Below are 13,399 nucleotides of genomic sequence, written 5' to 3'. Positions count from 1 at the left end.
GAACTAGGTTCAGTTCCTGCAACAAAGCCCAGCATGCTTTTTGATAAATCTCTCATTCCCACTGGGTGGGATTTTCAAAAGAGCTCTTGGTTGGTCTAACTTGGCTCCTAAGGAAGTCAATAACTTCCATAGGAACCATTAGGTAACCTCACGTGCTTTTGAAAATCTCATCCTATATTTTAGTTCCCCCATCTGCAAAATGGAGATAACATTTCCTTTCCCCATGTGAGTGTTGGGTGGATAAATGTCTGTAAATCACTCAGACTGTAATGATGGTGGATCTACAAGAGAGTCACAGGTGGGATTAGAACTCAAGAGTTCCTGGCTCCTATTCCTGGACTTGGGCTACTCCCCTGTGCCTTTGTTACAGACACCACTGATTTCAATGCTTTCATTAACATGCAGCCCTGTTTTATTTTACATTTTATGTACCAAGAGTTTATAATTCTGACACTGCACAAATTCCCCATCTTTTAAAAATCACCGAGCCGATTTTGTTTAGCTTTTCTAAACATGCCAGTAACTTTTTCTGTTACTGTTTCTTAAGCAGATAAATATAATTACATACTCATCTAGCACTAGAAATATACTTTCATGGGCCCATGTACAGTATGTACCCAAGATAAATGAGACAGATTCACAAACATTGAGGTGGTTTTTTTTTTTTTTTTTACTAATATCATGAATAACACTGAATAATGTTAAAGTTGTTACACAAGCAGAGGAAAGCTCTGAAATTCAATGGTCAGCCTAAGGCATCCTCCTTCACCCCCACTCTTGTGACTTTAAAGTACAATACTCCTCACCAAAATACAAAGAAAACAAATGGATCCTGGAGATCTAACAATTTACTGTTCTGGGATCTCAATTTTGTCCTAACTTTCCTCCCACATTTAACTCTTTATTCACACCCATCTCTCCGGATGTTGTTATAATCTCTGATTTTCTGTGCAAGAGTCAATACCTTGTTTCAGGATCTTGATAATCTATGCATTATTTAGCTTCTTTTTTTTTTTAATGTATAGACTTTGAGAATTATATTGGAGTTCAAGAGTAAAAGGAAAAGCCTTGGCTAGATGAACTTTCTTTTGTTTGCTGTCTCCCAGCCTTTGATTACCAAACAGGCAGAAATCACTAATGATTTTGCCCAAAAGCCTTTGTTTCAATGGGAGAGGAAAAAGAGGTCACCTTCTGCCCAGATTACTTAGGTCTGTTTTGCGCCCCTCTTCTCCTCCCCCCCACATGATGATCTCAAGTTTTAAGGACTCCTCTGTCCAATGTGCAATGTATTCTAAAGAAATTAACAATGCTTTTGGAGCATTTAATGAATAATTATGCATGGAGGGTAATCCCACCAAGTACTGAGAGAAATTTCTCCTTTCTGCAATCAGGTCTTGAACCAGCCTCAACTATCGGATCTTTTAAACCCTGATGCTTGCATCAGGAGTTTCAAGAGAACACATTGAGAAATAATACCTCTGGAAAAGACTTCAGGACCTTCTTTCTACCTTAAATTAGAGACATGGCATTATGTCGCCTTAGCATGCCTAACCATGCCCAGGAAGTGGATGCTGCTGCTTCTTTCCCCCTTCGTGTGCTTGCGACAAAAATTGCTTTCCCTCGGACAGATGCTTGCAGACCCCTTTGCTTTCTCAATGGAGATTTTAAAAAACTAGTAAAGGTTAGTGGGAAAAGATCAAATAGCTTAGATTTTGGCAGATACTGTGGGTGACCTGGCTGTAGTAATATTAGGAAATTATTAAAAATCACTGATACGGCACTGCAAAAGTTGCTGAATTTGATCCACTCAGCCTAGATTTGAGATTCCCTCTCTTTTACGCTTACAAGACCTTTGAGAGGGTAGACCAGAAGTTTTTGCCAAGATGCTTCAGGCATTTAATTCTGAAAACTCATTTCTGAATTGGGTGCTATGCTAATGATGTATTCCAACCCCAGGCTGTCTGTAATCCCTCACAGACTCTCTGCTCCTTGGTTTCCCATTAGCAGAGCATCTGTCTTCTCTCTCCTTTATTGTTTGCTCTCTGCGTGGGACCCTTAGTACATGGAATACAACAATGCAAGAAATTCATGGGCTCACGTTCGCAGACGGAAAGAATATAAAATTTTGCTTTATGCAAATGGTCTTTTTTATTTATTTTACACACAATTAAATGAGGTTGTTAAACTGCACTGAACAAAATGGGAACTTCTCAGGCTTTAAGACTTTTGGAGTCTCATGGCAGGTGGCAGGGGTTAAACTGAGGCAGAATGGTCTGGAACTGAGTTCTGCATTTTCCCTGACATACTTTATGTCCTGCTGCCTTGCCCTGTCTTGCTGACAGTTTGGCTCATGTTGCTCCCACACTATAGCACCAGTCCCTCTTCCTGCTTTTTGGCTTCTGCTTTACTCCTTGCTCTACCCAAAGTGCCTGGGCAGGGGAAGGAAGGGAGCTGAGCACTAATCAGAGGAATACTGGTTCAAAGTGTGCACAGACTGCTGGAAAGCAGGACTCTCCGTGAGAGCAGAATTTTGCCTTAGTGGTTAGACATCTGGTGACCTCTGAAGACGGCATAACCTGTGCTACATTGGAGGCTTGAGGACCTCCATCTCCCAACACCCACGGAGGCTGTTTTTTGTCTTATACGGTGAAGGCCAAATTATGACTTCTTTCTTAGTTCTATGTGAAGAACATTCCATTGGTGTCAGTGGGAGTTTTGCCTGAATAAGGAATGAGAAAAATTCAATGAAGGCCTAAGAATTTGATACTTCAGTACTCACTAAGGGACAGATTGTGAAATTCTTACTCATGCTAGGTAGCACCTCACTCCAGATGTAGTACCATTTACTTCAGCTACCCATCATCTCATGATATGTAATTTGTGTAAGAAGTTGTGTATGTCAGAACTCATCTTCCTAAAATAGGGGTGGGCAAACTACGGCCCGTGGGCCGGATCCGGCCCCTTAGGGCTTTAGATCCGGCCTGCGGGATTGCCCCCTGTGGCACCGCGGGCCCCGTGCCACTCTGAGAAGTGGCCAGCACAACGTCCCTGCGGCCCCTGGGCGGGGGGCAGAGGGTTCCGTGCATTGCCCTTGCCTCCAGGCACCGCCCCCCGCAGCTCCCATTGGCAGGGAATGGGGAACCGCGGCCAATGGGAGCTTCAAAGGAGGTACCTAGAGGCGCGGCAAGGGCAGCGCATGCGTAGCCCTCCGCCCCCTATCCCCCAGGGGCCGCAGCGCTTCCTGGAGTGGCGTGGAGCTGGGGACAGGGCAGGCATGCAGGGAGCCTCCCCTGGCCCCGGTGCATGCCGCTGCCACCCCAGAGCCGCTTTAGGTAAGCGGTGCCGGGCCGGAGCCCGAACCCCTCCTGCACCGAGCACCCTCATACACCCTGCACCCCTCCTGCACCCCAACTCCCTGCCCTGAGCCCTCCCCCGCAATCCGCACCCCTCCTTTGCCCCAATCCCTTGCCCTGAGCCCCTTCCTGCACACTGCACTGCCTCCCGCACCCCAAGCTCCTGCCCCGACCCTGCATACAATTTCCCCACCCAGATGTGGCCCTCGGCCCAAAAAGTTTGCCCACCCCTGTCCTAAAACATTAATGCAATTTTATTCAAAACAGGTGTCAAGAAAGAATTCAATTCAAAACACCCACCAGCTAATACAAACAATTATTTCAGAAGTGGGCATGCACCACTTTCTCACTAGCATTTTTTCCCGACTCTCAAACAGAAAAAATTAGCGTGCTCTATTGACCAGTGTTTGGCATGAGATATACACAACTACGAGAGCTTTATTTCCCTTTTAAGTGCACTTCAGTTACACAAATGTACTTTTGAGTGTCGTATTAAGAACAGGAAAAGATAACCTGGCCTTTTTATCAGCATCTTATCAAGGAAAAGGCTAGTGAAATGATGACTGGCATGCGATCAACTTGATTTTGCAATACATTCTTTGGGACACAGTGCTAGCCAAGGAAGAGCACAGTACAGTTACAAGAACCTTTCCATAATGATGGCACAAAAACAGAATTTCATCTGTCTTCTTTCCTGTCTCTTCTGCAGATTCCTGGAGTCTGATTCTTGGGATCCATCTTTAAATGTTTACAACTTTTTCTACCTTATGAGGCAAGCCATCAGCCTGGTCTGAAATTTCATTCCTAACTGGATGACATACTTTTAAAAAAAAAAAAAAAAAAAAAAAAAGTCTAATGCTGAGTTACTCAGAAAATGGGGAATTCCTTTTTTCCTTCATCCACACATTTCCCTAGTTTATTTACAGTACCGGGGTCAATATGTGCATTTCCTATTCTTTTCTGGACTTTGGAGATTTTGTTGGACTCTAGCTGTTCTCAAATTTCAAGACTCAGATTTCTTCAGGCCTGCAGCTTGGCAATATTTCACCAATGGCAGCATTCATCATTACCTTTCCCAGTCTACATGCCTATGTTTTTATATGAACTCTTGTTTAGGGGTTTTCATCTTCAAAAATCTGTCCCCCAGGATTAACTCTTGGGTAAAATCCTGGCCCCACAGAAGTTAGTGGGAGGTTTGCCACTGACTTCCACTGAGCCAAGAATTCACCCCTTTTGTCATATATGTAAACGTCTCGCATTGAGATGAACCCAAATAACAGCCAGCTCCACAATGTCCAGAATTTTGCATTAAGATCCAAATCCAAAATTCACAGTGCAAATCAGACTTCCAGATCCAAACACCTCAGAACACTAAGGAATTGTGCAGTTTGGGCCATCTCTAGTTCTGATGAAACACTCTAATGCAAGATATCCTGATGATTCATTTCACCACTGTCAAATCTACTTACAATACAAAACTGGGATCCCACTAGCATCTTGCAAGCTGTTGAGAAAAACTAAAGAAAACTGGGACAATCATCAGATTTTTTTTTGATAAGTAACTATTTTATCTTGTTTCCTCCCAAATTGATTATGCTAATGTATAATATATCAGTTGTCTTTGTTTTCAGTGGTATCATCAGGGGTCCTAATGATACTTTAACACAAGTGGTTTCTTTTCTTTTTGTTTCTAATATATAATTGTTTGTGTAGAATACAACTAATAGACCAGATCCTATAAGCATTCTCGCTATGGGATGACCACAGGACTTGAGAGCACGTGAAGAATTGAGTCCCCTGTTATAGAACATTAAGAGATTAGCAGATCCCCTTCCAAGCTTTATTCCCATTGTTTTCTTAAAGATGCTAATAAACACCCTTATCTGCCTTATGATTGGAAGGTGTATTTTAATAATTTTTTTTAGGTAGACCGCATTTAAAAATAAATATTACGTTCACATACTTATCTAAACCTTCATTTAGTACACTATTCCCATTAGCTGGGAAACTAACTAACAAGCTACAGCTTCCATCATTTACCTTTTCAACACGAGTCTATTTTCTGATTGAGAATCTCCGTTAACAGAGATGATGCGCTTTGACTAATGCACTGCTTCCAAAGCTCACCTCTCAAGGGAGACCTACAACTATTTATACTCACTGAGATGGAAAATCAAACCTCTGACTCCAGCTGACACCAGCCTCCATTACACTAAGGCCCCAGCTACCAGGATGGGGCTTCTCTATCTTCCACATTGCCAGGCTTAGCAATAGCATATGCAAAAACTACAAAGAACTATCTTCGTATTAGATCGTTACTATTGCAATAGTGCTTAGAGACCCAAATTAGTGTCCGAGCCCCATTATACTAGGTGCTTTAGAAACGTATGATAACATAATCCCTGCCCAGGCTTCGTTTGGTAGGAAGGAGTTATTGAACAGTTTCACATCTCTGTTTATAAGACTCTTGTTAACCAATCCTACAAATGAGAAATCTATTCTATTCTATTCCATATTACATTAAAAACAAAAAACCCTATGGTAAAACAATGCTAACGTTGCAAAGTCATGCACTCAAAGGTTAGGAAGTGCCAGAGGTTTCCTGCACAACTTTAATTTGGCCTCCCTGTGCATAAGCAGTATGATATACTCTTTAATTATAGACCCTTCTGCCCCTCCCCATCTCCTGCTTCTTACCCCCCTTTCCCTCCCCTCCCCCGGCTCCTGCTCCAGTCCCCCTGGCTCCTACCTGTTTCCCCTGCTCTAATCCTTCCCCTGGTCTCCTGCCCCTATTCTTCCTATGACCCACTTCCTGCCTCCCCAACACTCTATGCCTACCCCTATTCCTACCTTCTCAGGTCCTGCTCTAATCCCTTGATCCCCACAGGCTCCTGCCCTGTCCCTTCCTCCCCCACCCTTCATTGGAGTCAGGCTACTGCCTTCTCCTCTTCCATGCTGCCTCAGTACCAGTAGGGGGTGCACTGAGAGCAGAGGAGAAAGCATTCAGTTCCTGTGCCTGGCGCACAGCAGGACCCTGGCAGACAGGAGGCGCACATGGAGGGACATCTCTGCTTAGCCCCTGCATCGTGGGCTGGTGCATTCTCAGTAATTTTATGGGGATGGCGCATTGCAATCTGGACATGAGCTGGGAGGGCCTGGAGCATGCTCCATGCAGATGGAATCTTTGGAACATTTAGCTGCCAAACTCTACTGAGCATCTGCAAACTGACGGGGTTGGTCAAATCTGAAGATTTTATTTTTTAAACGAGGATGGCAAAAGACACTGCATTTTCCCTAATCTTTTTCACAGAAATGGCTGAACTGTGTGAGTTGCAACTTATTTTTTTATTATTAGCCTGAGGCAGACACCTGGTATGGAAAATTTCAGTGTAAATGGCTAAAGTTTGGCAAAGTTACAAGTAACAGAGAAAAGACCCTCATAATGGAAAGTGTCAGGTAACCTTAACTATTGGGAATACTACTTGAGCTGCCTACACAAGTTCTTGTACAGCCCTCACTGCCATAGTATTGAGCACTTTCTACTCGTGTACTAAGCGAGGTGACTAACATCTGTCATGTGTGGGTCATTTTCTCTCACATTCCCTCTCTAGGGGGAAATTCTCTTGTCTCAGCCTCCACAAGATCCTCCGCCCCCTCAATACTACTACCTCAGTAGAGAGAAGGGAAAAAACCCTATCTAAAAGAATGACAAAGAAGATAATGGATTGCAGACTTTGGTGACATTTTCTAAATCTTTTCGCCAAGAACAACAACAATTTATTTAAAATTACTTTATGGGATATTTAAATATTGAAGGGGAAAGAAAAATTGGCCACGATTAAAAATTACTGATCTATTTTTCTTTCCCCCCTGATTATACAGCAATTTATCAATAAAATGGAACAAGTAATGCCTGACTGGGATTATTTATTATAGTGGAAGGCATTTATTTTTACTCACTCCACCAAGAACAGTCCCTGTTATGGCTAGTTAGCCATGTGTGTTCTACGAGCTTTCAGGGGAGGATTAAACTGTCATTTGTTTTATCTCCTTTCACGAAGTAACTATCATAACAGGAGTGAGGCAAGAGTTACATGCTGCTAGATTTGCTACCTTAAAGAGAGGGTAGGGGGCACTGGCATCTCCCCTGAAACCAAAGGAAATTGATATAATTTTTTTTTAATGTTTATGTTCAATAGTGCCCTGCATTAAGTGCTCCCACTGGAAATTAATAGAGGTTAGTTATCTCAAGGATAGAATTATACAGAAGTAGAATCCAGGTTTAAACTTTTATAGCGATGGCATAGTTCAGCGTCTGCAGCGGAGAGCTGGAACCGGGATGTCAAATTCAAAAACAGAGTGAGCCATGCATCTATTGTGTGGCCTTGGCTTGCCAGCCCTAGTCTTTAACATATTCATCCATAACACTGGGTACAAGCAGGGCCTTTGCTTGCTATAGCATCACTACTGCCACAGCATCAGTCATTCTAGTACAGGGCTTCTTCGCTTGTGGGGCGCAGACCAAAATTGGGTCACCAGAATATTTCATGCTGATGATGGGCCGACCAGGCCAAATTTGAGTGAGTAGCGCTGCTCCCACCCCCAGCGCCGCTCACAGAAATTCGGCACAAGGGGTCCCCTGTCAGGAGAACAGGGCCAAACCTGAGCAGTGCTGCAACTTTGGAGATTGCCCTGATAGTCCCACAGGACTGGAGCTGCAGGAGCCGCTGCTGTGGGGTAAGTGCAGGGTGGACTCTGAAACCCCCTCTAGGTCTCCCATCTACCCACTGGAGGCAGGACCTGACCTCCCCCAGGACCTCCTACTTGGGGCAGCACCTTCTTATGTACTCGGTCGTGAAAGGCGCTCATCGTTCCCAAATGGGTTCTGAGCCCAAAAAGGTTGAGAGACGCTGCTCTAGTACCCCTTTGTCCCACTCCACCCTCTCTGCCTTATCTACAACTCCACCAATAGCAGTAAAGACTTGCAGTACTCCCTCCCCACAGGTGAAGACAGAGAGAATCTATGCCCTCAATAAGAGAAAACAGGTGGAGAACTGAGAAGAATGTACCTGCCCATAGTTTTGCTGGGTGTATCTATGTCCAGTGAGGTGGCAAAGTTTGCAGATGATACTAAACTGCTCAAGACAGTTAAAACCAAAGCAGACTGTGAAAAACTTCAAAAAGATCTCACAAAACTAAGTGACTGGGCAACAAAATGGCAAAAGAAATTTAAAGGTGGATCAATGTAAAGTAATACCCATTGGAAAAAATAACCCCAATTACACATACAATATGATGGGGGCTAATTTAGCTACAACTAATCAGGAAAGAGATCTTGGGGTCATCGTGGATAGTTCTCTGAAGACATCCACGCAGTGTGCAGTGGCAGTCAAAAAAAGCAAACAGGATGTTTAGGAATCATTAAAAAAGTGATGGAGAATATCTTATTTCCCTTAGATAAATCCATGGTACACCCACATCTTGAATACTGCGTACAGATGTGGTCTCCTCATCTCAAAAAAAAAGATATACTGGCATTAGAAAAAGTTCAGAGAAGGGCAACTAAAATGATTAGGGGCTTGGAATGGGTCCCATATGAGGAGAGATTAAAGAGGCTAGGACTTTTCAGCTTGGAAAAGAGGAGACTAAGGTGTGATAGAGGTATGTAAAATCATGAGTGGCGTGGAGAAAGTGAATAAGGAAAAGTTATTTACTTGTTCCCATAATATAAGAAGTAGGGGTCACCAAATGAAATTAATGGGCTACAGGTTTAAAACAAATAAAAGGAAGTTCTTCTTCACACAGCGAACTCCTTGCCTGAGGAGGTTGTGAAGGCTAGGTCTATAATAGGGTTTAAAAGAGAACCTCCATGTATTTATCTAGTTAAGTCCATTAATGGCTATTGGCCAGGACGGGTAAGGAATGGTGTCCCTAGCCTCTGTTTGTCAGAGGGTGGAGATGGATGGCAGGAGAGAAATCACTTGATCATTACCTGTTAGGTTCACTTCCTCTGGGACACCTGGCATTGGCCACTGTCGGTAGACAGGATACTGGGCTGGATGGATGGACCTTTGGTCTGACCAGGATGGCCATTCTTATGTCCTGCCTTCAGGTTTGGTGGTGCAATGGAACTTGCTCAGAGTGAATAATAACGATGATAACATCTACATTTCATCCATAAAGATCTCTAAGTGCTTTACAAACAATCGGACACATTTTCAAAAAATGCTCAGCACCTAGCAACTCCCGTTGTGACACTTATGGACAGACTTCCAGAGAGTTCAGCATCTGATATGCAGTCAGTATGCTGAGCTCTTTTGAAAATCTGGACGCCTACGTTGTTACTTAAATGGGAGCAGAAATCTTCTGAAAATCTGGCCCAGGAATTGCATCATCACTGAAATGCAGATGCCTCTGGAGCAGAGAGAGCCAATGTAGATCTTGCTGCATGACTGCGTCAGGAGGGGATGAAGTGGCCAAGGATGCCAGGGGAAACCTACACTCTTATGAGAAGTGCCATATGTTCTCCCAGATCAGACAGAATATCAGTTTTTTAGGGTCTCACTTTAAGATCCACAAACAGAAAGCTGCACTGAACTCAAAGCTGTTCTGTTAAAAACAGCACCACTCTGGTTCATGATCGGACTGCGAGGGATCCTTCGCCAGGTGACAAGGAGACATCACTTTGCCTTGCTGACCCCTCATTGTGTCTCTTGCTGGGAGGGAGACGAGAGGCAGCGACAATTGCTATTTCTAAGGGTTTGTGGGCAATGAAACATTGACAACCCTGCAGCTGCCTCTGGGAATCAATGGAAATGCTACATTGCTGTCTATGCCACAAGCCTGTGTCAGAACAGGGCTTTCTGGCTGGATTCCACCCGTGGCCACAGTGTGCCAGGTACTTTCTAAATGCAGATGGAGACACAGTCCCTGACCTGACAAATGCAGTTAGGAGAGTCTGTGCTCAACAGCTCATTTTGTTTGTCGCATGTACAGGATCACACAGTTACAGAACTGCTGCGCTGTAGCTCAATGAAGCTGCCCTAGGATTTCCTAACATGATTTATAACCATATTATCCTGTTCACACTGCAAACAAAAGCCACGTGAGAACATGGGTGCCTGAGTTAGACAACTGCTTGTTGGCATGGCTAGAATTATAATATAGGCAGCCTGAAAGCAGCTTTCCAGTCATCGCCTTTTGAAATTTATGGTTGTAATAGAGGGGTGCGGCCATAAGTTGGCCTAGATCAGTGGATTTTTTGCTCTAGCTCTGACCATAAAGGGGCTGCAGCGAGCTAAAGGAGAATTTCCCCGGTGCAGGAATATCATAAGCGTGGCAGATGTTGTCCTGCTGCTGTCCACACATCCAGCTTAGGGGCCATGCCTGGGGGCTGTTGGGGGCATGCTGTCGTGGGAGGAGGAGTGGCCAGAGCACCTGGGGGCTGTGCAGGTTCTGGGCTGGGGTGCAGCCTGCAGGCAGTTGTTGGAGACTGCTGTATGTTAGATTAGCACCCTCTCCCTGAGCGGGGGTCATCTGTGTTGTGCCTGGCAAGGGGTGTAACAGAGAAGCTAGCCTAACACATTTTAAGCTAAAACTTTCAATGTGACCATTTTTCCAAACGCATCCCCACAGGATTATTTCAGACTAACATCTGCTATTGGCATGGTGATAGAAGCTCCCTCCCTTGGCATGGTTAAAACTAGACTGGACAAAACCCTAGAAAACAGACCATAGGAAACAATCCCACATTGGCAGGAAGGTGGATTGGATGATCTCATACTTCAGTAGTGTCCCTGTCTCTAACATCTCTACTTCAGTGTTACGGTGACATCCGGAGGGAATCCAGAGTTGAAGCTGCATGGAGATTCGTACCTACAGTGGAGATCAAATCGCTTTGTTGCATCTAAAAAGCGCTGGGTATGAGCTACAGACTTACAGCACTTACTCTTAAGGGAATGACTGGCTTTTCAAAGCAGCTAGGAGCAACTCTGTTCAATAGTTTAGGGGTCAGAAACAGTTAAAATGGCTCCTTCTTTAAATAAAGGATTACAACCTTTTTTTTTTAGTTGCCTCTAGCTAACTAATGGCTGAGCTGTAGCATTTCAAACTTTAGGCCCCATGTTATGTAAGTCTAGACTAAAGAAATAGGTTAGATTTTTTTATACATATAAAATAAAACAATTCCCAGCATTCTTGTTGTGATTTGTGCCACAGGAAGTTGCTGGAAGATGTGTTCTTTGTAAAGCAATCAGTTTACAGCACAGGCAATGAAGGGTTCAGAGCTTCACTGCGTCCGCTGGCTCCCCAGCGGCCTCCCAAGGCCTGTTCCTGGGGCAGCACACAGCAAGCCCTCCCCAGCATCTCCTCAGGCTCCCTAAGACCTGTCAGGGCTCACCAGTAAATGCTCCAGCTTCACAAACCTAGTACCCAGGGATGCTCTGAGTGAACCAGAGTTCACCTTCGGATCCCTACAACCTCTGTTTCGTAGGGAGTGTTCGCTGCCAGCCTACCTGCTCCAGGACCCCTGTAGCTGGAACAGAGGGTGGGGGTGAGCGCAGGAAAAGCAGCTACTCAAAAAATGCGGGGGACAGGGGTTTCAGCAGAAATTTTCAACTTTTTGTCTAAAACGTTAAAATAAAACATTTTCTGCTGAAAACTGAAAAGTTTTGACCAAAATGGTTTTTGACCAACAGTTCTGGGATTTTAGCTGAAAGATGCTCAGTTTTTCAACAAATTATTGAAATGTTCTGAGGACAGCAGGCACCGTCCATGCACAATTTGTTTAGTCAAAGTCCCTATTTTCTATTGAATAATAGTCTCAACGGAAAATTTTCAACCAGTCCTAAGCATAAAGTAGGGTAGGGTTGCCAACAGTCCCTTATTACAAGGGATGTCCCTTATTTTTTCATCGCTGTACAACAAGATCAGGAGTTGCTGAGTGCTGCAATAAGCAGCAAGAAATACCCCTGGAAAATGTAGGTGATTACTGCTTATTATTATTAATACAATATACATTAGAATATCATTAATATAATAATGTGAGGAGGGGTAGAGTGGGGGGTGCTAAGAAAACAGTTCATTGTATTTCAAAAACAAGGTTGGCAGATTGGAAGATGAAGGTATTGCAAAGAGTAATATAAAAACTGTAGTCTGTTTAAAGGAGAAATTACCAAGTCAGAATATAGGGCATGTCTTTGCATTTGAATAAGCAGGTGTTTGGCTTGCAGGAGAAGTTGTTTTTATTGGAAGGGAATAACATTTTTCAACTAAAACAAAAATTACTTGAAATATGGTGTTTTGCAAAAAAACTTTTCAGTGTAATTACAAGTATTTTGATTTCTCCAGAATTTCCTGTTTTTGACAAAAAAAAATTCTGTATATATTTTTGAAAAATATTGACATGTGTTGTTTGGTGGTAAAATCCCACTCACTCACTTTTTTTTACTTTCCTCCCTTTTCTTCCACTGGAAAATGGAAAGGGTAGGGAGTAAACACAGTGAGAGCAAATGGGATTTTCCCCACCAAAATTTCAAATGAAATGAAAAAAGGTTCTTTTCTTTTAAATTTTTTTTTGCAAAATATAGTTACCTTTTTTCAACCAGTTCTAGTTGTGGTGACACGTAGAATGGGATTGGGGGTGTGTACAGGTAGGTATGAAGGTAGATATGATTCCTATACCAGAGATTTCCTTGATTTTTATGGGTTGCATTGATGAGAAATGCACTTGAGAAGCCCTGGAACTGCCAGTTAAAGTTTTTGGTGTGGGACAAGCATTGTTGGAGGTTGTGTGAAGATATTAATACCCTCATGACATATGGATGGGGGGTAACCTCAGACACTGAGCCTCCAAAAGGATGCTGCTGTTTCAATAAATAAGGAGCCAGATGCTGTAAATTCAACATATTAATTCTTTCATCTTGTAAGCAAACATTTGACACTCCTCTCTGATTTCAGTTCCCAAACATTATCTCATCTTAATCTCGATGACATATAGAGTAACTGTCATTCAATCAAATCATTTTCTGTCCGTTGAATTACTTGTA

At 43.3% G+C, this 13,399-nt stretch overlaps 1 protein-coding gene across 5 annotated transcripts in view; it reads right to left on the bottom strand.

Moving 5' to 3' along the window:
- Window positions 1-13,399, bottom strand: part of WTIP (WT1 interacting protein) — a 118,195-nt gene that overhangs the window by 19,342 nt on the left and 85,454 nt on the right. The window lies entirely within an intron of this gene.

The sequence above is a fragment of the Trachemys scripta genome, chromosome 13, assembly GCF_013100865.1.
Source record: "Trachemys scripta elegans isolate TJP31775 chromosome 13, CAS_Tse_1.0, whole genome shotgun sequence".
NCBI classification, from domain to species: Eukaryota; Metazoa; Chordata; order Testudines; family Emydidae; genus Trachemys; species Trachemys scripta.
Note: the sequence above shows the minus strand (reverse complement) of the source record. Positions and strands in the feature narration are given on the sequence as shown.